At 44.2% G+C, this 26692-nt stretch overlaps 1 protein-coding gene and 1 pseudogene across 2 annotated transcripts in view; both read right to left on the reverse strand.

Annotated features, from left to right (window-relative positions):
• CDK14 (cyclin dependent kinase 14) overlaps positions 1-26692 on the reverse strand; it is a 671591-nt gene that overhangs the window by 582356 nt on the left and 62543 nt on the right. The gene's annotated exons all lie outside the window — the stretch shown is intronic.
• On the reverse strand, positions 15333-15510 carry LOC142457441 (U2 spliceosomal RNA; annotated as a pseudogene).

A 26692-nucleotide genomic window follows, 5' to 3' on the forward strand; every position in this document is an offset into this window, starting at 1 on the left:
CATAGGAATATCCACAAACACACGCTGCAACACCCTACGCAGTACATATTACTAACAGTAAGATAAAAAGAAAAGAGGTGCCAGTGCCGTCCATCCTACCTTGAACGCCTCATAAGTGGGCTACCTGTAGGTGGAGGCTTCAAATCTTTCGTGGAGAAATGGAATTTAAAAATAATAGAAATTTTCTATGAACTTTTTGAAGCCCCTCAGACATGAATGTCTGTAGTTGCTCTAGTCACAATCCATGTGTCCGTGTTCTAATGAAAGGCAAGTCCATGCTGTTGTGGCTGTGTGCCGTCGAGTCAACTCTGACTCACAGCTGGCCTTGCTACAGTAGAACGGTCCCACAGCGTTTCCTAGGCTGTAATCTTTACAAACCCAGGTCACCAGCTCTTTTCTCCTATGGAGTTCCTGGTGGATTCTACCTGCCAACCTTCTGATTAGTAGCCCAGTCCTCTAACCACTGAGCCACTGGGCTCCTTGGCAAATTCATAGGGATCGAAATTATTAATTGCCAGGAGCTAGGCAAGGAGGGCACCGAGAATAGTTGCTAGGGGGTACAGAGTTGCTTTTATGAGGTGATGAAAAGATTATACAGTAGACTGAAAGGCACTGAATTGCATGCACACTTCAAAAGAATAAACTATGGTATGTGAATTACCTCTCATTAAATTGCAAGCTTCTCCTAAATATCTCTGAAAACAGATGTGTGCCACCAAAGCCAGCACTGCCGGATCTCGCACCGTCTCGGCCATCGGTGCCCCCTGTGAAGGCAGTTCATCTTAATGAGGATCTACTTCTTTTACACCAGCCCTCAGTTTACCCAGCAACATGGCGCTCTCCAGGGACTGGTCCCTCCTGATGGCATATCCAAAGTACATGGCATGAGGTCTCGCCCTCCTCGCCGTGTCTTTACTGCTTCTAATGCCCTCTAACTATTTTCTCAGTACGGAGCCCTGGTATCAAAGGCAGCACAAGAGTTAAGTACTCAACTGCTAGCAAAGGGTTGGCAGTTCAAACCAGCCCAGCCAAGCCTGGTGCTACAAAACTACAAACCCACCAGATGGGGCCGGTCTCCTCTTGCGCTGTGGGATGTCTATGATTGGAAATGGTCTAGACAGCACCTACCAACACCACTTTCGGGATAATTGCTACTTCTCAAGGCCTTGCTCTGTTCACGCGCACTGTGAGTCACCCAGAAGGACTGCACCCTGCTTTCCTCTTTCAGCTGCAGTACAACAATTAGCTTCCTGACAAAAGACACGCCGCCATTGGAGTGTCTCAGGCTGTGCATCAGAATCACTTTCAGAATAAGATGCAAATACAATTTTTGTCTATTTTTTAGCTTTGTCCTGAACCAGAGTTCATGGAAAGCTGGCTTAGAGTTGTAAAAGGTTTTGCTTAAGAGATCTTTGAGCTAAATCTGGATAAAGAGAAACCAACCATCAAGCACAACCACAGCTCCCCTCTCACCAGAGGTGCCCTGCTGCCCTTAGATGGACCTGTGTCATCGCGCTTCCACACGAAGGCAGACTCAGAAGGCAGACGTGGTGCTCTGTTTGTGGAAACGAGTCAATGAAAATATGATGGATCCAATCTGATCCACAACCGATGGTGAAAATGGAACAGCACTTCTTTCTAATTGTGCATGGGGTCACCTGGAGTTAGGGACCAGCTTGAATAACCGCCACCACCAGGCAGGGTAGTATTCCAAGCAGATGCAGGGATGAGGCAGCAAAGGGGCTGATGAGGCGGGGGATCCATCAAAGCCTCCTGTTAGTAGAAAGTGAGGGGCACACACAAGGAGGGAGCAGGCAGAGGGTGAGGTGGAAGGGATGGGCAGCAAGGGACAGATAGTCAAGGAATGTGCCAGGCTACTAAGTTTGAAGTGTGAATAATGCGATGCCACTGAAAACCTGAAGAGAGGAGAGATCTGGACAAGCCTGCTTTCCTTTTTGTTCCTGGAAATACCACCTTTCTTATGTTAAAGTTTTTGTTTGCTTGCTTTCTCTCCCCTGTGTGCCTGGTAACCCCTAATCAATTTTGGTCTCTCAATATTTGCCTGTTTTCCAAAATCATTGCCTTCAAACCAATTCTGACGCATGGTGGCTCGACAGGACAGGGCAGACCTGCGCCCGTGCGCATCTGATGCAGTCACTCTTCGCGGGGTGAGAAGCCTCGTCTTTCTCCCACAGAGAGGCTGGTGGCTTCAAACTGCTGACCTTGTGGTCAGCAGCCCAATACGCAGCCACTATGCCACCAGGGATAGGGATACTTTGCCTATTCCCCCCCCCCCAACAGTGTTACTGGCACGCAATTCACATGTCATACACTTCAATAGCTTGATCACATCAAAAGGAGCTGTGCGAGAGAAGAGGAGCTGATCCCAAAGGTCAAGACGAAAGACGACGTTTAGAAACTGATGCCCGTAACTGTACATGTCCGCTTCGCACAGCAGCTACATGGTTTGTTAAAATACGTGTAAGAGCTCCCAATGCAATGGTTTATTTTTAAAAAGAGAAAGTTGTGAAAGCCAGCATTCCCAGCTAGATGCACTTGCCTCCCCAAGCCATGACGATTTGAGAAACAACACGATACCTATCTAAGTCTCATATGTAAATTGACCTGAGGAAACCGTTTCCCAGGCCACCTTTGCAATTCTTCAAACCTCAGTTCAGGTTTGCTGCACTCGTGCAACCCAAAGACTCCAACTGGCTGCCAATGAAAGAACTTCTAAGAGTGTGATTCTCCTATGTTGCATACACTGGGAAGTGCCTCTCCAAGATCCCTTTTTCTTCTCTGATGCTTGGCTTTCTAGAAAGCAGAAAAGGCTTCCAGGATGTGCTGCTACTTCAAACAATTTCCCATAATTACTTAAAAGCTACTCTCAGGGTCATTTGCACTTTTGCTGTCGACCCTGGCTTTACCTGCGGTAAAAACGGCCCATGGCTGTCTGGCTAGGGATGCACCCTGAAAGGTCACTTGTTTCATATCCACTATGTTCTTTAAAAACATTTTTAAGTTAGTTACAAATATCTAGTGATTTTTACATGAAAATCTGGACTTCTTGGGTGCCTTGATATTTGGGGAGATCAGACAACACAGCACTTGGCACGATCCGCTGGAAATGAAATTAACTGGTGTCCCCAAGTGCACCATGCACTGCACATCTGCCTTCACTCATTTGCACTTGTAAAATGTGGGTGGTGATGCCTGGGGTTTTTATCTTTATTGTATAAGAGTTAAGCTTTTTCATACTTAGGATTGCCTGGTGGCACAATGGTTTGTGCAGAAATACTAGTTTAAAGGTGATACAGAGGAAACCCACCCAGCAACCTGGAAGAAAGACCTGGAAATACGCTTCCATCAAGATGACAGTCCAGACGATCCTAACAATAGGAATCAACTCCACAACAATGGATTGGGTTTTTTGTTTTGTTTTATATTTACTATAGAGGGTTAAAGCCCACTACTGCCAAATCCAATCCACCGCTTATAATGAGATCGATCATTAATACCTATCTAAATTTCATCCAAGAAATGTTTTGGCAGTTTATCCGGTTAAATACATAAAATAGGATAATGAACAATAAAAACAACCGTTGCTTATTAAAGGAACAAGCAAATAGATTTTCCAGACATGGTGAACATCCATTACTACATGAATCTTGCTCTTGTCTAAGTAAGATTTATCAAGTTGCTTTACCTTGAGAAAAGGTTGTATTGTTCCAAGATAGGATTGAACCAATCATCTACTGAGATGTACAAGAATGTTCCCGCTGATGTACTTCAATTAGCTTGCTTTTTAGATTTTTACAAGTTCTCTCAATGATCTTGCTTATGAATTATCAATCTGACTCATGTAGGTAATGTCGGATGCAAAAAATCATTTATAATTAGCAAGCTTTATATAACATATTACATTCTAATTGCTTGTACTGCGTTTACTTCAATCTTAACGCTCAATCCTCACATATGTCAAGAAGGAAAAGAAATGCATTGTACAGTACATCTGAGTATAGTTCTTAAAATAGCATCAAGTTCTTAGGGGTGGGGAGGCCTTGAAGGAGCTATTTGCTTCTGTGTTTTACCATTGAAAGGGTGATTGCCTAATTGTGATAAACCAATATAATAACCATTACATAAATATCTAGAGCAAAGTAAAGGCATGCAATATTTTAACTAAATACTCCCATACAGATTGACAGCCTCCAAAACCCACAGAGGGAGTTCTTCTCTGCCCTCCAGGGTCACTAAGAGTCAGAATTGACTCAATGGCAGTGAGTTTGGTTTACTTCAGTAAATACAGAGTTATCTAATTCCTGATGGAGCCAGGAGAGTTGTCTCTGTGTTGTCTTTAAGATGCCATAACACCCCCTCCTCCCAACACGTGTCAACTTGGCGAGGCCATGATTCTCAGGAAGGCGGCACTGTCCTCCATTTGTGAGCTGATGGAATCAGCCTCCATTTTGTGATGTACTGTGATTTCTATGAGTCAGAATCAACCTGATGGCAGTGAGTCTGATTTGATTTTTTTAGTATGTATTAATGAGTCGGCATTAGGCTATATTAATGAGGATTAGGTTAGGTTGGTTACATTAATGAGGCAGGACCCAGCCAGGTAACTGGAGTTGCCCTGGAGTGGGCCTTAGATCACCTATTATCTCATAAGAGATAAAAGAAGAGAGAAAGGAACAGAGATGGAGGGACTTCAGTAGCGCTATAGAGCCAGGAGAGAATAGCATCCTTTGGACCTGGGTCTCTATGCTGAGATCCTCCTCGGGAAGACTAATAGCAAGTCACGGGGAGATCTGCAAGGGACCATGGGCCCAGAGGTAAGAAGGAGACAAATTAATTATCATAGTCCTTGCAACCGGAAACAAAACAAAGCACCTTCCTTTTGACCTATTTTCACAGTTCATCACATCAAGTGGTTTGTTTTTATTCTCACTGTTATGATTATTATGATCACTTTCAATGCTAATGTTATTTAGCAATTTTTTGTTGGCTTTAAGCCTTACTTAGCTCCTTTCATTCATTTGAGATCTGTTATTCCCTACTCTACAAGATTAAAATTTCCCAAAGGCAAAAGCCAAGTTTGCTCCATTCACCACTATATTCTCAGAACCCAACATCGTAAATATAGACTTCGTAAATCCTTCTTATGTATTTAGAACATCATTAAAAAAAATAATCAATTTAGGCAAGTTTTTTAACAAATGATAAGAGGAAGAATGTAAGATAAATAATAAAAAGGGTCTTAGAACACATCATGCATTAAAGTCTTCCAAATGGATAATGTTAACCATTTTCCCAGGTTCATACTCTCTAACTGCAAAAACTCAGTATTTTCACAAAGCAATTTCTAGTCTTCAAAGGAAAGACGCCATAAAATAAATGCAAGCATTACCAAAGAACTCTTGAAGCATGAAAATGAAAGGAAATTTGTTTTTGTTTTATTAAAGCTAAAGGTGAGCTGAAGGCTGCACTGAATTTTGAGAGGGACTGAATTATGAATAGAGCAGTGTGACCAAAAACAAAAACCCGAAATTGGGCTAATAATCATCTGCTGCCTGGGACTATCTCTGCTTTCTGACCGTGCAAACACAGGGACAAAAGAAGAATGGCCTGGCCTCTGAGTTCAAGTGCAGAAACCACTGAGATTCAAAATAGTGGCGGGGAAGAGACTGGAGAAGCCCCACTCCTTTAGTCTCCGAAATGGACTGACCCATCGACACATCCTTCTCATTCACCCATTCACTGGGGCAGGATTCAAAATAGGGGCAAATCTTTAGCTGGGGGCTTGTTTGTTTTTTGAAAAAAGGCCCTCGATTTCATCAGAGTTGACATGAAAACACTCACTAGTTATATTAATGACCAATGATTCAACAACTCAAGTCCATATCCATGAAGTGATGAAAAGACTCGCATACTGAGGCGATGCAGATATTGTGGTTCAAATGTCAAGACAAACAAACAAAAACCCAAACCCACTACCATCAAGTTCATTCTGACTCGTGGTGAGCCTGTATAGGGTGAGTGAGGCTGTACCCAGTACAGCAAGTACCCCGATCTTTCTCCCAGAGTGGCTGGTGGGTTTGAAATGCACGCCTTACAGTCAGCTGTCCAACGTTTACCCAACAATACCGCTGGTGCTCCCTAAATACTATGGAGAACACCAAAATCGCACTACTTCCCTGGCGTCAGTGATGACTCATAGCAAGGCTACAGGATGGGGCCGAACTGCCCCTGTGGGTCTCCCAAAATGGAACTCATTACAGGGGTAGAAAGCTATGTCTTTCTCCCGAGGAGGGGCTGGTGATTTGAAACTGCTGCCCTTGTGGTTAGCAGCCCAATGTATAACCAGCATGCCACCAGGGCTGCGGGCTTAGAAAAGTGTAAGAGTAAAGCAGGGCTTCACAGAGGGAAAGGAGCCCTGGTGGGGTAGTGAGTTTCAAATTAGACTGCTAACCACAAGGTCAGCAGTTCAAACCCACCAGCCGCACCATAGGAGAAAGATGAGGTTTTCTGCTCTCATAAAGTTTTTCAGACTCAGAAACCCGTGTATTAGTAGAAGGGAAGTTCTACTTGGTCTTATAGGGTCGCTATGAGTCAGAATCACTCCCTGACTTTTTTCAACCCATAACCTGGAGCCTGGAGGATGTGGCAGTGAGTTTGGTTTTGGTTTTCATGGAGGATATAGGACTCCACCTAGTGGCAGGGTAGGAGCACGCCATCCAAAGGGCACAGAAAGTCTGTGCGCTAATGTTGACCTGCACATCCATTTCCTTGTACCTCCCAGGAAGGTGGAGATTCGCATCCCCACTTTGTAGATGAGCAAACTGAGGAGGGCGATTGAGTTCTCTTTTGGCCACGCAACTGGGAAATGGCAGAGCCTAGGTTAAAACCCATGACTGTCTGCTGCCGAAAGCAATGCCTTTGCACACTCACTACCAGCCATGGTCACAAGGTGATAACTCTAGACGACGGGTCCCCAAACTTACTGAGCCTACTGCCCCCTTTGCAACAAAAAATTATTCAGCACCTCGTGACAATTAAAACTTTTGCACTGCAGCCCACAATCCTGGATAAAGTGTAGGTATCTGCTTTTTCGGTCCCTGTGGATCATTCTAGCATCCACCTAGAAGCAGTATCACTCACTCTGGGAAACACCCATTTAGACTTGTCTCAAAAACAAAGCAAAACAAACCTCCATGCCATCAAGGAGATTGCAACTCACAGCAACCATATAGAATGGAGCAGAACTGCCCCTGTGGACTGACCCTGTGGTCAGCGCCTCAACACGTGACCAGGACCCCTTGGCATCCCTTACATGGCTTAAAAAGTAGCAATAATGGGCAGTTTTCAACGCACAAACCTAACAAGCAGTGGTTGCAGAGAAATACGGTGTGTCAAGCACTGCTGTGAGGCTCTGGCAAGTATGAGCTTGCTGCATCCTCGCATTTTTTATGAGGAACAGGCTACTGTAAATGTGACTTTACAAATTAGGAGTCAATGGCACAGAAAAGTTCACGGTCATTTATGCACAGGGTGTTTTATGCACATCACTCCACATCGTGCCTGTAAAGAGAATGAAAATCACCCCAAGGCACAGAGGGCTTCTTTAAAGGCGCCCAGGCCGTCTGGCCGGGGGAAAGAATCAGGGTGGCAAAGGCCGACTTGTTTTATTTCATGGAAGCCACCGTGTGACCAGGTGCTGGTCCCTGCTCTGCCGTTGGTCAGCTCGGTGGCCCCGAACAAAGCACTGAGCTTCTCAGAGCCTCGGCTCTGGCACCCATGACATTTGGAGGGGGCAGTATCAATGCAGTCAGAATCTCCTCCTGCTCTAAACACCAGTGACCTAAGTCACCAGACCTATATGCTCAATTACCGTCTGTGTCAAGGAAGAAAAATGGGCATGAGTCACCAGGAACCTTGTTTGTTGGTGAATAAATAAATACAAGTTCATCATCACTGAGATGTGCAAATTATATGATTCTGGGACCCAGTTGCTCCAGAGTTAATAGAATCACTTTGTTGAATGTCTCCAAGTCAGAATCACAAACTTGAAATTATTCTTCCCAAATGCCTACAGATTCTTTAAAATAAATAACTTTTTGTCCTGAGTGACTTCATAGACAAGTGCTAATTTTGATACTCTTCCATTGAAACACAACCCTTGTTTTTCTTTCCTGGAAGTCTCTGAGACTCTGGCCAGACAGAACTCTAGCAAGCCACATATTTTTAATCCTCCTGTAACGCAGGCGAGGCTTGGACTGCTCCGAGGGCAGCTGCTGCAGTTGCTTAGACAGCCCACGTAGAACAGCCGGAAGCCTGTCCAGCCCTGCTGTGTGGGACAAGCCTGGACACATTTAGAACCTCCAGACCTTCAAGTGACATCAGAAGGCTCAATCCCAGCAACAGTGTCTATAGTGACACAAGCCAGCCTTAAAAGTGAAGAATGCTCCGTGAGTCCCCAGCACACAAGGCTTAGAAATCCTTTAAACCAGGCCCCAGATGACTTCTAGAGATAAGACATGTCAGAATCACTTCCGTGATAAGAGTGAGAGTGTGAATAAATGTCACCAGACACAGAGGATACCAAAGATAAGTGGTCAGAAACAAGGGGTATCAGAATGTTTGCAGTTCATGACCCTGTTCAGGAGACCAGTACACATATCACAGAACTTATAAAAATAGGTTCTAAGAAGTTGACTAAGCCAACAGCAGCACCAGGACCCCGCCAGCAGCTGAGCAAGCCGTGCTCTGCATGAGTCCAGAGGCACAACTCACATCAAACTGCCTACGAACCGTGTCCCCTGGGATTGTGCCCTCAGGGGCCCCGAAGTGAGCACTAAGCTCGGACAGCAATAAACCCACACCAAGAGCAATAGCAGCCACACCAAATGACGTGCCAGAGGAAAGTTGCCAACAGACTGGGGTGGCTATTATTATTATTTCAGATCAAGTGGACCTCCTCAGGCAAGTCTCAACCTCTCAAACACTCCGATAGGACTCTTATAGCAGGGATGGAATTTGATTCACCTGTGCATGTTCCGCATCTCCCTGCTCCTAGACCCCCTGGCCCAGTCACACCACCACCACAGGGTAGACCAGAGGCAAAGAGCTGAGCCAGGGGGACCATGCACCTTTGGTTCACCCAATAATTTGGAAACCTGAGGCAAAGACTTTAGTTAGTCTTTTAAATGATTGACCCGAGAGATGTGGACAGAGCTGGGCCTGCCCGAGGTTGGACTCACGTGCACCAAGAGGCAGAGACTCTCTCGTGAGCACAGAGCAAAAGAAGGGAGGCAGGCGTTCAGTTACGGAGACTGATCAGCACCAACAATCAGTAGAGGGCAGAAAACGCACCTACAGAAGCGTGCACTGACAGATCATCTGAAACTCCGCAGACTCCATCCCTGCTGGTCAGAGTCCAGGGCCAGAAGCTCTCGGTCCCAAGGAGAGAAATTTATCAGCGGTCCAGCCAAACCACACACGAAGTCCTGCTCCAGAAATCCATTTTCATGTAAACAAAAGCACACTCACACGCATCACAACATTAATAAGCACTCATAGCAACAGAGCAGTGTGGCCAACTGAAGAGAAGCCCAGAGACATCTATGTCCTACTCCCTGGGGTCAGTGAGCGCTGCCCATATGCAAAAGGAATGCCGCGAAGGTGACTGGGTGAAGGTAGTTACCGTGCATCTACTTCTGCGTGGGCCGAGCTTGCAGCACATTTTTCTATTCAGTTTTTGTGGTAAAATTAGGTGCCTCGGCTGATATTTGGGTCAGCATATACTCACGTATATAAGGTAGGTTAAGAATTTTAGATGGGGTGTTTGTTTTTCTTAAATTATCAGATGAAACCTCACTGCCATCGAGCCCATGCCAACTCCTAACGACGCTACAGCTCAGGGCAGGGCTCCTGTGCCTTCTGAGACAGTAACCCTTTCCTAGAGTGGCTGGTTTCAAACTGCTCACCTTGTGGGGTGCAGTCCAGCGTGTAACCACTAAATCGCCACCAGGGTTCCTATTTGAGATGAGTGTTTGTTTTTCTTATATTAACAGATGAGCCCTAAACACTGTCAAACGGGTCTTGCTAAGAGAGCAGCAGAGGTCTGTTAGACTAGAGAAAAAGAGAAGGCGATATGGCGACAGGCCCGGAGCCGGACATGAACTAGCCACAAATCGGGGAACACGGGCCATCACCAGCAGAGGTAACAAATGGATTTTCCCCAGCAGCCCCAGCAATGAGCCAGCTAACGGCCCTCTAGCTTCCAGAACTGTCTGGAAATAGTTACACAACTCAGTTTGTACTAATTTGTCATCGCAAAGGAAATCAACAGAGGGAGCAAATTAAGTCGCACTTTATTGAGTACACAGAGGAGCCCACATGGTATGGTGGTTCCACATTGGGCTACGATCCACATGGTCAGCAGTTCAAAACCACCAGCAGCTCCTCAGGAGAGAGACCCGACTTTCTATCTCAACAGTCCGTCTCAGAAACCCACAGGGGCAGCGGTGAGTGAGCCTTGACTCGGCGGCAGTGAGTTGGGGTTCGGGTTTATAGGGCACAGCCATCCATCCTGGGTGCTGTGGTCCCCTTGCATCTGCGGTTGGTCGTTTTGGTAGCAGTGGCCACTAGTGCACACATGGTGACGCCCAGAATACGCCCTCCTTAGGGAACCCTCCGCCAGCCCTCCCCACATCAAGAAGCCTACTTCCCACGACTCCTCCACATTCTGTCGGGATGGGTTTCAGATCTCTGGACAGCAAGCAGGTGGCCAGTGCCCTTTCACGGCTACACGCCAAGCAGTCACGGCGGCAGTGAAAAGCTTCTGCCGTCTCTACCTGCATAGACTTCGAGAGCCACTGGCCTGTACTGGCCACAAGAAAGGCATATGGGAGACACATGGTTTCACTTTGTTGGTTCACTCGCCAGAGAATTGAGGCTAAAGGTTAATGTGCATTTCCACGATGGGGTAAATGGTCAAATTTCACAAAGCCAGTCCATGCAGAGCAAACGGACACTCAAGAGCTTCTCTGAGTCTGTACTGGAGAGTGCTTCATAGACATTTCTGCAATGTCTCAGTTGCTTGAGAAGATTCACACTGGATTTAAGAAGTCCACTGCATTAACGACCACCTTAAACCGCAAACTGGACAGACAACAGGTGCCTATTGGTACTGAAGCTCCATGTGTGAGGGGCTTCAAAAGGTTCAGGAAAATTTTCAACTTTTTTCACAAACTTTGATAAGCACTTTCCTATATTATATATCTACACATATTATTTTATGTGCTATTTTGTAGGGTTCTTGACACCACTGATTTCCCTACCATTTCCCCACTGCACTTAGCACAGTTCCAGGGACGTAATAATAGGTACCACCTAATAAGCACCTATCAGGTGTCAAGCATGGATTTCAGTATTCTGAAATACTGAATTCTCGTAGCAATGCTGAGCGGGTAGGCAAGATTATTATCCCCATTCTAAACCGAAGCTCAGAAAAGTTCACTAAGTCGACAGGGTCACTTAAAAGACCAATGACAGAGCTACAATTTGAGTGCAAGTAATTTGATGTTCAATTTGTGCTTTCAAACAAGCCACTACTCTGGCTTACACTTGTGGTAGTTACATAATCTGTTGTCAATCTGAGAGATTACGAGTGAAGAGGTGGAGTTTACCTGTCAATCAGGTCATATCTGATGACCTCATTTGGGGCACTAAGGAGATAAATAACTCGCTGGAGGACAGACACTTGCTCACTCCCTGCAAGACATTTCTGACAAGAAGCCACATGAAGCTCCCCTGACGCAGCCAGAGCCCTGGGAGCCGGATGAACCACGTAGAGACCCCTGCCAGCGCTGAGGTGCTTACACTGCCACTGGATCCACAAGATTCCCCACCCACTGGCCTGTGATCTTCCTGCATTCAGCAACATTGCATGTGTTTCGTGAGTCTGAAGAGGACTTTATAGACTGGTATCGGACATATGGGCTAATATCGCACTTAGGTACTCGATCTAGACTGGGCTGCAATGTTCCCTTAAATGTACAATTACTCTTTATATAAAGCTCTTTCTTATACACATGAGTGTCTAAGAATTTGTTTCTTTAGTCCGCCAAGACTAACACAACACTCTATGTGCTCAATAAAGGGTGAATCTATCATTAAACACGTGCATTACCCATTGCTGCTGACCCTGCTGGTTAAGCGCACTGCTGGCCCAAAAGTGGGCAATTCAAACCCACCCGCAGGAGTCTGACAAGAAAGGCCAAACAATCTGCTTCCCAGAGATCAGAGTTGGAACACCTGAGGGAGCAGTTCGACTCTGTACACATAAGGCCACCACCATCCTGTAACATTATCTTTTCCCAAAGAGGTCACTTCCTTTATGTCCTTTGTGCCATCAATTTCCCTAGAAAATCCTCTCTAAACTTGAAACTCAACCCCTGTCCAAAATTTTAAAGTTCTGCATTTACTGTATAGCACACTGAAAGATTTACTTAAAGACACACACAATGAATACATACAAGAAGAGTTCATGGTAAAATTCCATTATCTTTTCATTCCATTTTCACATGAAATTTTTGAAACTCTTTCATGTATGTGTATGCATATACAGATATATCCATTTATGTATACACACACCATATATGTATATATGGCATGTGTGTAAATGTATATACACAGGAAGAGTTCGTGGAAAAATGGAATTAAAAGTAAATGGAAATCTCCAAAGAACTTTTGGATGGCCCCTCATGTATAAAAGGAGCTCTGGTGATGTTGCTGAGTTAGTGTTGGACTGCTAGCTGCAAAGTCCATGGTTCAAATCCAGCAGCTGCTCCTCGGGAGAAAAACGAGGCTATCTGCTCCATAGAGATTTAGTCTCGGAAACCCTAAATAGTGTTGCTATCAATTGGAATTTACTCGATGGCAGAGGGTTTTTAAAGGTTTTCAAATGTGTAAATAAGTAAAGTTACATACAGATAAATACATATTATGATTCCTCAGCTTCAGAATGCCACCCACTTCCAGAGGCCCCCCCATTAGTGAGCTACTTCCCAACTACTGGCAACTTCCCCACAACCCTTTGCTCTACTCTGGAAGCCTTTTGATGGGTTGGGCTGTGAACCAAAAGGTCTGCTGTTCAAAACCACCCGGCACTCCTCGGAAGAAAGGCAGGGCTTTCTACCCGACAAAGAGTGGCAGTCTTGGAAAATCACAGGGACAGTTCTTTCCTGTCTTGCAGGTTTGCTGTGAGTTGGCAGCCACCTGGTGGCAGTTATTTTGGTTTGATTTTTCTTAGTAGCTTCATTTCTGCCTTCAATTTGCAAAACCTTTCTGAAGACAAGAGCCATACATATTCTTTTTGTAAAATCATTTTATTGGGGCTCATACAACTCTTATCACAATCCATACATACATCAATTGTGTAAAGCACACTTATACATTCGTTGCCCTCATCATTCTCAAAATTCACTTTCCGATTGGGTTCCTGGAATCGGCTCATTTTCCTTTGTTCCCTCCCCCTCCCTCGCTGCTCCCTCCTTCCTCGTGAACCCTTAATGATTTATAAATTATTATTTTATCTTATCTCACACTGCCCGGTGTCTCCCTTCACCCACCTTTCTGTTGCCCATCCCACAGGGAGGAGGTTATATGTAGATCCTTGTGATGGTTTACCCTTTCTACCCCCCTTCCTTCTAGGTATTGCCACTCTCACCTGAGGGGTTCTTCTGTCCTAGATTCCCTGTGTTTCCAGATCCCATCTGTACCACTGTGCATCCTCTGGTCTAACCAGGTTTACAAGGTAGAATTGGGATCAGGATAGTGGGGGGAAGAAGTGTTTAAGAACTAGAGGAACGTTGTGAGTTTCATTACTGCTACACTAAACCCTGACTGATTCATCTCCTCCCCACAACTCCTTCTGCAAGGGATGTCCAGTTGTCTACAGATGGGCATTGGGTCCCCATCATGCACATTCACGATGATATGCCCCCCCCCCCACACACACACACAAACACACCTTTGTTGCTTGAAACCTGGTCCCCTCAGCCCTTCATGATCACACATGTTGGTGTGCTGCTTCCATGTGGGCTTTGTTGCTTCTAGGCTAGATGGCCACTTGTTCACTTTCAAACCTTTAAGTCCCCAGACGCTATATCTCTCAATAGCCGGGCACCATCAACCTGCTTCACCACATTTACTTATGCACACATTCGTCTTCAGCATTTATGTGGGGAAGGTGATCACACAATGATGGTTTTTGTTCTTTGGTGTCTGCTACCTGATCCCTTTAACACCTTGTGTTCACTTAGGCTTGTGTGCTTCTTCTCTGTGGGCTTTGTTGCTACTGAGCTAGATGGTCGCTTGTTTGCCTTCAAGCCTTTAAGACCCCAGACGCTACATATTTTGTTAGCCAGGAGTATAAAGGATGGACTTTGGGGCCAGGACATGGCCCCCCATCAGACTCATCTGGAAAGCACTACTAAAGGCCAACAAACAGACCTTGAAGTATTAACAGGCTTTTCTTTTCTTTTTTTCTGTCTGTTTGGGGTTTTTTTTCTCTTCTTTTAAATTTTGTGTGTCAGTGGCTTTTTTGTTAGTTAGCTTGTCGGTGTTGCTGCCATCGTCGCCATGTTCTTATGTGCCATGTTGGTGCTGTCAAAGCCATCCCCAATTTTATGCACATATTAATACATCTGCAGGTCCACCTAGATAAGACAGGCTGGACAAACAATATGAGAAGAAAATAATGGACCAATGGAGGGACATGAGAGCGTGGGAGGTACGGGAAGGGTGGAGGTGTTGGCCAACCCAGGGACAAGGGAACAAGAAATGGTTCAAAACCAGTTGCAGGGAGGGGGTGGGAGGACTGGTAGGGAGTGACCAAGGGCAAGGTAACTGAGAGGAATTACTGAAACCAGAATGAAGGCCATACATATTCTTCTGCATTATCTTTATCACACAGCAAAGAGAGTTCTGGATACAATAGGCAATATCTGAATAAAATAAGAAAATTTCACAAGTGTGAAGATTTTTCTCAGAATCTTTTTCTTGTCATATTTGGTCAATTATACTGCCATTCAAGAAGCCTTCGTTGTGCCGTAGGTTAGGCATTGGGTTGCTGAGCACAAGGTCAGCAGTTCGAACACTCCAACAACTCTGTAGAAGAAAGATGAGGCTGTCTGTCCTGTAAAGATTTACAGGGTCAAAGTCTTGTGCATGTTGTCTGAGTAGGAAACCACTCAATGACGGTGGGTGGTCTGCAACTCAAGCTAGTATCTTTGCAGGCCAAGGGATTCTACAACCTTAGTTTAATATAATTATTCCCCGATCCCCCGCAGGTCAATGGGTGGAGTGGACAGAGCAAGCTCCGATTCCATCTCGTAATTCCAAAAATTCATTTTATATATTGTCCTCAGATAGAGGACATATCAGATATTAAACTGCAAAGAGCAGATACTACACTTGATCTTAGCCAAAAGGCTGAGAAGCGATTTTAATAAGATGTACCTTGCAACAGTCACAGAATTAAAGTATTTTTAAGAAGTTATTTCAAATGCCTACCATTTCCACAAGAAACTTACATTTATTGAATATAAATAAACTACACTGCCTTAAAATTCCACTCTTTCTTGCAGACAGATCAGCAGGGAGACATGTAGTGCATTCCTCTGGGGCAGGAACATAATAAGACCTAAAAAAAATGCCATGAACTAAAATGGATTATTGTCCTCTTTGGGGGTTCATAAAACTTTCCCCAGATATCTTTAGCACAGAACTACTCCGAAGTGCAGATTCTTCTTTCAAATGATATGCTATAAGCAATGTGTAGACCCCTGTGGACCGCACCACACTGAGAATGACAAGCACAGGTACACCAGGCTAGCTCTCCATCATCAAGCAAAAGCACAAAGAACGGCCTAAGAGGAAAGCCTGTGGAACTTTCAAAGGGATAATAAAGTATTTGCCAGTATATGCAGAAACTCAAAAGCAAGTGTAACTTTTTGTTGTTGTCGTTTGTTTTACGCAGAACTAAAGGACAGAACCCGTAATGCTGTTGTTCTTCAATCCTTGCTACCATAACTCTGCCCGTGATTCACATCCAAGCCTGGGTCACAGCCCGTCAGGGTCACTGAAAGCTTCACTTCAAGAAATGAAGAGCCTCCTGTGACTGCCAAATGGAGAGGTAAAAAAATTAACCAAATGTCTATAAATTGGGGTTTTTTTAGGAAATAGTTTTAATATCTATTTTTCTGCAAGTATTAGAATTTATACTTTTTGTCATAATTTTACAAACTTATTGGGATCATCGCCCCCTTTTCAGAATAAACTAAATTACTCAGCACTTCCCTGGAAAATAAAAACTTTCGTACTATAGCCCATTCATTATCCAGGATCAAGTGTGGGTGTCGATTTTGCAGCCACTTTGGATTGTTCCAGCACCCCCTTGTGGGAGCAATATTGCCCACTTTTGGAAATAACTGTTTTATATGGCCGATATCAACAAAACTAATCCCACAAGCCCACTACCACTCAGTCAATTCCAACTCATAGAAACCCGAGAGAACAAAGAATAACTCCCCCCACCCCCGAAGGTTTCCAAGTCATGAAATCTTTATAGAAGCAGACTGCCTTCTGCCTCCTCCAAACAGCTGATGGTAGGTTTGAACAAGATTCTCAGGTTAACCGCTGAGCGCTTTAACCACCGCACAACAATGGCTCCCGAATGTCAACAAAAGAAGGTGTATATAACCAATGAGTTGTTGTGTTGTACTGTAAACTGATAAGAACAGATACTACACTTGATCTTCATCAAAAGGCCCTGAGAAGTGATACTGGGTTGTATTTTAGTTGAAATCCTTTTATATTGACTGGTATTTTCATCACTGTTATTTGTGTATGTGTATTTAACAGATACATAAACTACACACAAAAACCACTTTAACTTGGAAGACATGACAAATTATTGTAAAAACAATCCCTCCCTACAATATACCTGATGGACATCAAGAATATGAACAGATCCAAAGCAATAGAAGAAATAGATATGGTCATGAAGGGATTACCAACAAAAAAAGGTCCCTGGACCAGATGGCTTCACAGAAGAATTCTACCAAGCATACGGGGAAGAACTGACACCAATCCTACACCAATTCTTCCAGAACATAGAAAGAGACAGCAAAATCATGAACTTTTTCTATGAAGCAAGTATAACTCTGATACTGAAACCAAGCAAGGATCCCACAAGAATCGAGAACTACAGACCAATATCCCTAATGAACATTGATGCAAAAATCCTTAACAAAACCCTGGCCAATAGAATACAAAAGTAAAACAAATAATTCATCATGACCAAGTGGGATTCATACCAGGGATGCAGGGATGGCTCAACATACCCCATTAGTATCATTCGCCACATTGACATGAAAAACTATAACTACCACATGATAATATTGATAGATGTGGAAAAAACACTCAACAGCAACCAACACCAATTCCTGTTTAAGACACTCCAGAAGATAGGAATGGAAGGAAAATTCCTCAATATACTATAAGCTATATATGAAAAACCAAAAGCCAATGTGGTAGTCAATGCAGAAGAGATGTAAACAATCCCACTGAAAAAGGAGACCAGACAAGGGTCCCCCTTGTCCCCACTCTTATTTAACATCGTACTGGAGGTCTTAGATAACAACCTAAGGCAAAGAAAATACATCAAAGTTATTCACCTGGGAAAGGAAGAGATGAAACTATCGTTATTTGCAGATGTTATGATTTTATATATGGAAAATCCCAAAAGCTCCACAAAGGGAATACTGAAGCAATAGAAGAATATGGCAGAGTGTCAGGATACAAGATCAACAAACAGAAGCCTATCAGACTGCTGTACACATTGGACAAGACCACAGAAGAGGAGTTCAAAAGGTGGTACCCTTCACAATAGTCAAGCACAAATTGAAATATCTCAGGGTATACCTGACTAAAAGATTTATATGAGGAAAACTATAGACCACTATTACAAGAAACCAAGAGTGGCCTAAACAAATAGAAGAATATCCCATGCTTGTAGATTGGAAGACTCAATATAGTAAAGATGTCAGTTCTGCCCAAGGCACTATGTAAGTGCAATGCTATCCCGATACAATTACTATCACCTTCCTTCAAAGAATTGGAAAAACTGTTACCAACTTCATATGGAGAGGGAAGAAGCCCTGAATGAGCAAAGAACTCAAGAAGGACACAGTGGGAAGGCTTGATTTACCTGACTTTAGTGCCTACTGTACAGGCACAGTGGTCAAAAACCACATGGTATTGGTATAATGACAGATAGGCAGAACAATGGAAAAGAACTGAAACTCCAGAAATAAAATCATCAGCATACAGACAACTGATCTTTGATAAGGGCCCAATAAATATCAAATGAGAAGGAGATGTCCTCCCTTATCTCACTCCAGGCACAAGAATAAACTCAAGGTGGATCACAGACCTCGAGGTAAAGCCCCACACTATGAGGGCCATCAAAGGGAATCGGGACAAAGTTGAGAGAACTTTGGCACAGGGAATAGATAAGCTATCAGAAATAGGGAAGGACACAAACACAGATGAGTCACAAATTGACAAATGGGATATACTGAAGATAAAACACCTGTGTGCATTGAAAGGATTCACCAAAAGAGTAATAAGAGACCCCACGGACTGGGAAAACATCTTCTCTAGCAATAACACATCAAACAAAGGCCTTATTCCTAAAATCTACAGTACTCTGCTAGCGTCCAAAAAGAAAAAAACTAATTGCCCACTGAGGAGGTGGGGAAAAGACCTGAACACAAGTTTCACAAGGGCAGAAATCCGAACGGTGAATAAACATGAGAAAATGTTCCCAATCATTAGCCATAAAAGAAATGCAAATTAAAATAACAATGAGGTACCACCTAACACCCTCAAGGATAGCTCAATTTAAAAAAAAACAGAAAACAACCATTGTTTTGGAGGGGCTGTGGTGAGATAGGAACTCTCATTCACTGCTGGTGGACCTGTAGGTATGTACAGCCACTATGGAAATCGATTTGGCAATATCTAAAGCAGATGGAAATTAAGCTACCATACGATCCAGCAGTCCCCCTAATGGGCATATACCCAGAAGAGGTGAGAAACTAACCACAGGCAGACATCTGTGCTTCAATGTTCATCACGGCAGTTGACAATTGCAAGGAGTTGGAAACAACCCAAATTTCCATCAACAGAAGAATGGATTAAAAAACTGTGGTACATACATATAATGGAGTACTACACATCCATAAAAAGCAGTGATGAACACATGAAGTACATTGCCGCATGGGGAAAACTGGAGGAAATTATGCTAAGCAAACTAAGCCAAGCACAAATGGGCAAGTATAACATGAGTCTAGGTAGTATGGCAGGGGCCAGACCAACGGTTCTGGGGTCACATGGGAGAGGGGGAGGCGGGGATAAGGAAATGGGTGTTAACAAAGTCAGGGACAAGGGAACAACAAGTGATCCAAAATCTATGGTACAGAGGGAGTAGGAGGCCTGGTAGGGTGTGATTAAGGGCAAAGTAACTGAGAAGAATTACTGAAACCCAAATGAAGGCTGAGCATGATCGTGGGACAAGAGGAAAGTAAAAGGAAATAGAGGAAAGTACCAGGAGGCAAAGGGCATTTATAGAGGTTTAAATACAGATATATACATATGTAAATATATTTATATATGATGATGGGAAAATAGTTCTATGTGCATATATTTATAGGTTTAGTATTAAGGCAGCAGATGGACATTGGGCCTCTACTCAAGTACTCCCTCAGTGCAAGAAGAGTTTGTTCTATTAAACTGGCATTATATGATGTTCATCTTCCCAACACAATCACTGAAGACAAAGTGGGTGCATAAGCAAAAGTGATGAAAAAAGCTGATGGTGTCCGACTATCAAAAGATGAAACGTCTGGGGTCTTAAAGGCTTGAGGATAAACAAATGGCCATCTAGCTGAGAAGCAACAAAGCCCATATGGAAGAAGCACACCAGCCTGTGTGATCATGAGGTGTCAATAGGATCATGAATCAGGCATCAAAGAACAAACAATCATATCATTGTGAATGAGGGGTAGTGTGGAGTGGAGACCTAAAGCCCATCTGAACATCCACTTAGAGACGAGTCAGTCAGGGTGCAGTATAGCATCAATGAAACATACAACTTTCCCCTAGTTCTTTAATGCTTCCTCACCCTCCCCTCACCACCCCCACCAACTATCATGATCCCAATTTACCCTACAAATCCAGCTAGACCAGATGATGTACATTGGGTACAGATCAGAGCTGGAAACACAGGGAATCCAGGACAGATAAACCCCTCAGGACCAATAATGAGAGTAGTGATACCAGGAGGAGAAGGGGAAGGTGGGGGAAGAACAGAGAACCAATCACAATGATCTACATATAATCTCCTCCCTAGGGGACAGACTGCAGAGAAGTGGGTGAAGGGCAACGTCGGATGGTGTAAGACATGCCAAAATAATAATAATTTATAAATTATTAAGGGTTCATGGGGGAGGGGAGCAGGGAAGGAGGGGGAAATGAGAAGCTGATACCAAGGGCTCAAGTAAAAAGCAAATGTTTTGAGAATGATGACAGTAACAAATGTACAAATGTGCTTGACACAAGAATGGATGTATGGATTGTGATGAGTTGTACGAGCCCCCCATAAAATGATATTTTGAAACTCTTGTTTATGACCTTTATGCATTTTTCTTTCATTAGGAAGCCATCCTGCAAGTGTCCTCACTTTCATCGTCACCCTAGAAACTTTGAATTATCTGGAGAATACTTCTGACTGGAATGTGTGTTTGGCGCAGCACGATTGGGCCCAGAAGTGCTACGTGTAAGTGGTCTTCAGAATCAAAACAGAGAAGCGCCTGTCCACTTCGACTGAGGTGAAGGAAGATTGTTCTGGGCCACTGTGTACACAAGAAGTGCTTAGACACAGATAACAAAGGAATAGTGAGCCCAACCCTATGAGAAAATATTGAATCATAATTAAAACACTCCCCCACTGGAGCTCAAATGCAGGTTCAAGACACATTACTCTGATGAATGAGCCAAATGGAGCCTGGAAGAAAGCGGTGAGCATTTGGCTCCTAGAACGAGGGCTTTTCAACTGGAATCTGCAGTGACTGTGCCTGGAAGCGGCAAGGGACTTTTTCCCCAGGGAGCTCTAAGTGCTTTAAAAACAGGCTAGTCCATCTCTGAAGATCGTTAGGCAGCAGAGAGCGGCTTATCTAGCCACTCTTGAAAGCACAAAAGAGTTGAAATAAATTTTCAAAGGGATACAAAGCTCAGAGTTCGGTGAATCTGGGTGAGATTGATGTATTCTGGCTCAACAGCCACATACACGAAGCAAATGAGTTCCACAGAGCAATGAAAACTGGAGGGGAGCTTCAGCATGAGTCAACCCTAAAGGCGGTTTGGCCAAGTCCCAGGATGTCAGACCCCTTGGCAGAACTGGTGGCCACAGGAAGTCCTGAGAGAATGGTTCTTTGCCTACTCAGAGGCAAGCAACAGCATTAATATCTCAAAAATGTGCTCACACTTCAAATATGCATTTCTGAAGCGTTCTGTTTCCTTAATTTGGAGGGAAAAAGTCATTGGGCAGATTACTCCTGTAAAATTATAAAACAGAAATGTTTTATACGTGACTGTCAGTGTGTATTTCAACTCAGATTAGCCAGTCCTATGCAAGTATGTGATTAATGAAGTGATTAATTAAGCTTTAGTGTATCTGGCAAGAAAGTTGCGGTGTCTGCCCTGGGCACTGGTAGTTCAAAGAAACCCTGTCTCGGGAGTGGAGCCTGAACGCTGCATACGAGAATGGGGAGCTCAGTCCGGAAGTAATTCCTTTTCCTGTTGGCGCTTTTGATGCTTGGTGCTTGTCTAATTGACCCAGCCCTTAAAACAGGGCAGGAAGTGAGCACTGGCAGAGAACAAAAACCTGACAGACTTTCCCAAACTCCATCCACATCTAAATCCCAGCACAGCACCAAGAATTTTACTAGGAAAATAAATACGTAAATAAATCATTGTACTTGATAGGGCATCTGTGATGATTAACTTACCTATTAGATGAATATGAGAATTCTTAAAACTAAATTTCCTTCTAGTCATTTAAAATTTTTAAATACATATAGACTTTACCCTTCCATGATGCTGTTTTATTACACCAAATAAATAAAAAATTTTAATACTGGTCAAAGAACAATTTTAGAAAGAACAAAGCTCCAATTGGGGTAATGAGCTGCTACCTACAGGGTCAGTGGTTCAAACCCAGCAGCCACTCTGCAGAAGAGAGATGAGTCTGTCTGTCCCTGTAGAGAGTTTACAGTCTTGGAAACCCAAAAGGGCACCATGAGAGAAGGGACAGTATCTTAGCTCTTTGCCTCTGGGCTGAACAGAGAGGCCATGATGTGGGTCAGCATTTGGCTGCTCATCCAAACCCACCTGTCGCTCTGCGGGGAGAAGATGCCTGCTTTGGTCAAGATTACACTCTAGTAATTGGAAGCTCCGCAGGACAGGTGTACTCTGGCCAACAGGGTTGCTAAGAAGCAAAGTCAACTCAATGACAATGGATTTTATGCAGAATATGTTGCAGAAGAGAAGGAGGGAGGGGAGAAACAAAAAGTCCCTCCTAAGGATTTCCCATATCCGTTAGGGTCTATCGCTCGAAAACACAATACACTCAAATTGGAGACGCTATTCGAATGAAATTTCATCAATAAACACATTTAGCTAACTAGTTAAAAATATCTGCTAAGAGCATTATGCTGTTTTAGGAACTATAAACTCACTGCTAATGAGTCCATGTCAACTCATAGCAACGCAGGACAGGCAGGACTGCATTGTATGTTTCCAAGAATTCTTTAAGGAGCAGCTGGTGGCTTCTGAACTGCTGACCTTGCAGATCACAGCCCAAGGCATAGCCAGGACACTAGCAGGACTCCGAGGAACTATACAAATAGGATCAAATAGATGACAACACCCTGAAAGATTAGATGGGAATCTTAGCTGGCAGGGAATTGGTTTAGTCGGGGAGGAAGAGCCAGCAAAGGACGGTGGAGGATGCTTACAAAAGGGGAAGAGTGTAAGTAATGTCAGAGGACAACACATGTAGAAACTGTTGAATTGGTGTTGCTTTTGCTGTATATTCTGGCAACAAAAGCAAAATAAATGTTCTTTGTAAGAACATGATCTTGCAAGGAGGAAACACTAACACAAGAGATTCCTGGAATTCCAACAGAGAGAGAGAATAATGATGTAACAGGCGATGCAACAGATAGAGCTGGAGGAGTCAGCACTATCTTGATTCTCGAACTGCCCTGGACATCTCCTGAGTTCTTCCCATTGGCCAAGCCCAGCTATAAGCCAAAGGCCACTGGCACAGTACTCCCCAAAGGTCAGCCACCCAGGGCACAGAGCAAATGGAGAGGAATCTCAAGGAGCAAACGGAAATTATCCCACCTGTCTCAACTCCTACACATATGCAACCTCACTTCTACCCATCGCTTTCTTTAGATGCCAACCCACCAAGAGGGTCATTCCTAACTTCTGTCCCTCTGTGGCTGGATGTTCTTGGGCCAGTGATTTAACCTCTCAGCCTCAGATTCATCACTTACCAAATAGGTAGGTCTGACTAGAGTAACCACTTCAGAGCTGTATGAATTAAATGAGGCACCAGAAGTGCCCTGCACAGACAACACCACTGTGTCCTGCCCTACGACGCACATGGAAGGACTGTTTCCATCACAGCATTTTATACCTATTTTGGTTTCTTAGCTACTTAATGTTCCATCTCCCCAGGAACATAATAAAAACCTAAGAGCCATATCATTTTACCCATTTTCCATCCCCAGTGCACCTACCGGATAGAGGGGTATGTAAACAGAACACTACAATAAATGTTTACTAAAGAAATGCATAGCAACCCTACCAATACAACTGTAAATGCTTAATTAACTTATTTACCTGTAGAACACAAGTACCATTAATGAACTCACTCGCTGTTTTCCTCTGCTCTCTAAAATGCCCACTTGATCCATAACTTGATATAATTATGTTTCCCTATTCAGGAGTTTCCCCTTCTTGAAATTCAAACAATTTAGCAGATAAACCTTTTCAGCGAGTCCTTTGAATTTTAATGCAGATAAACTGTGAATTACCTCAATTGGGGATAATTTTAAAAAGAGGATACTGGGGCTTGGGGATAAGATAGAAAAATAAAGCAGATGGCAGAGCAAGAGGAAATGTCTTAGAAAAAATAAAAGAAGATGGGAGAAAGTAAGTGCAGGTCGGAGCTGCTTGCTGGTGAGGCGTATCGGTGAGATCACTAGCAAGCACAGGTAGGCTTCAAAAAGCTCATGGAGAAATCCCAGTTTCTTTTCATTCCATTTCTCCACGAACTTTATGTAGCCCCTTAGTACGCAGAAGAAGCTCAACCAGAAGCTGCTAAGACGAGAACTGATGGAGCCAAGGACATTGAGAGTAGTAGGACACCCAGGAGAAATACTGGGGTTAAACGGGCTAACGGAAAATACTCAGGCATCCATTCCACAGCACCTACATCCCTGGGATCCTCCAAGTCCACTCCATGAGGCCAACTCCATGATATACAGTCAACTGCTTCATAGGAGCCCTGGTGGCATGGCGGGATGCTAACAGCAAGGTCAGCAGTTTGAACCCATCAGCTGCTCCTCAGGAGAAAGAAGAGGCTGCCTGCTCCTGTAAAGACCAACAGCCTCCGAAAAGCAAGGGCCACTTCTACTGGGTCCTATACTACTCGGCCCTGTAGGGTTGCCATGAGCCAGAACTGACTTGGTGGCATTGAGTTCAATTGCGTTCCTGTGAATAAAAAACAGACAACGGGTCAAAGGGAGCACAGAACAGTGACCTCTTTATAAGAATATGATCTTGCAAGAAGGAAAAACTATCTTACAAACATGTCACTGTAATTATGAGGAATGATGTGCCTAGAAACATCAGTAACTGTTTCAGTCAGTGGAAAAGCAGAAACCTCAGACACGAGGTATTTTAAATGGCAGGGATTTAACACAGGAAACTGGTTCCACGGCCGCTGGAAGACTGAGAGGGGGGAAGAGAGACAATTCCAACATTAGTAACTGCCAGACGCAGCTACAATCCTTAGAACTGAAAAACAAAAGGGAAGAGGTGGGGTCCCCAGAACCTGGGTGTTCAGAAGAAAACTTGTGACCAGCACTCTAAAAGGGGAAGGGATAGTCCACCACTGGCACTCGGCCTCAGTTGGGGTCATGACAAGGTGGGTCCTAACATCTTTATAAGAAAAGATAGGTCAGACGTGGCTATAGCTGCCTTCTATCACAAGAGAAATGCTGACAGCAATTGAAAACAGCAAAGTTCTTTCTCCCCATTTCTTCCTACATGTCAGTCCTTCCCCCAATATTTCCTACTGCCCCAAACTAACAGGAGTCCAGCCAGCAAAGGAGTCTGGGAAATGCAGTTGCAGAGCTCAGGCCCAGCCGTACAACGTGGCAGGCGTGAAGCTGAGGCCATAAGGACATAGGCCGCACAGTCTGATTCCCAGATTTCCCCCATCAGGTTTCAAGTTCCTTGACTGAGAACTCTCCCCCATGTGGGTTTTCCAGGAATGTAAACCCCCCTTGCTTGAGGAGTAAACCCCCCTTACTGGATTTCATGAGACTTTTCTAGCTAAGGATAAAGTCGGAATGTTACACTAGAATGTCTTTCCTCTGTGGGGGCTGTCGATCTATTTCCCATTTTCTTATGTCAGCAGTCTCGTAAGACAGGGCATAAGGAAATGCTTTCAACGTTGAGACCAGTGCCCCATCAAACAACTTCTGCCAGCAACAGAAAATTAATACTAAGATTCCTAGTATTTCCAAAATCTGCCCAAGTACGTTCTCCCCAGCGTTTGTCTCTGCACTGGGATGCAACTTTGGGGTCTCGGGAAGAGTATGTGGGTTTTCTCTTGCATGTGTGAGGGATGGGAATCCATGGAGGGCTGCCATGAGCACCCCACCTCCACCCCTGTATTCACACACTGGGGCAGTCCTCTCCACGCTGAGCAGGGCTGTCCTGTGCAAACAACGGGGAAAGGCAGAAATGAAGTGTGACTTGAGAAGCCAAGTCAAGAGACTTCGTGTCTACCTTGCTTTCTCTGGAAGAAGGCAGCTGCCTACCCTTGGGGGCACTCAAGTAGCCTTAGGGAGAGGCCACGGGGTGAGACACGCAGGCCTTCCGTAACGCTCCCTTGCGGGAGCCGTGGTGGAAGCAGGCCATCCTGGCCGCAACTCCAGACGACATCTTAACTGAAACCACCTGAGACCACCAGAGCCAGAACTACGGCTCCCGCATTCCTCAGCCGAAGAAACTCTTGGAGATGATGAATGCTTATAAAACTAAATAAATACATAAATATCTTCACATTAACATAAAATGCTACCATTGTTTCGGGACACTATTTTTTCCTCTAGCTTATTTTCTTTAAGAACCCTCCATGGTTCTAATTCTTTCATCCTAATGCAGGTGTGGGGAAGATCGCCAACACCACATAACATTACCCGCCTCACCAAAGAGAAGCCGTCTGGCCATCACATTAGGGGCGTAGTTTATTAAATGT

This window comes from Tenrec ecaudatus, chromosome 9 (genome assembly GCF_050624435.1).
Source record: "Tenrec ecaudatus isolate mTenEca1 chromosome 9, mTenEca1.hap1, whole genome shotgun sequence".
In the NCBI taxonomy this organism is placed as follows: Eukaryota; Metazoa; Chordata; class Mammalia; order Afrosoricida; family Tenrecidae; genus Tenrec; species Tenrec ecaudatus.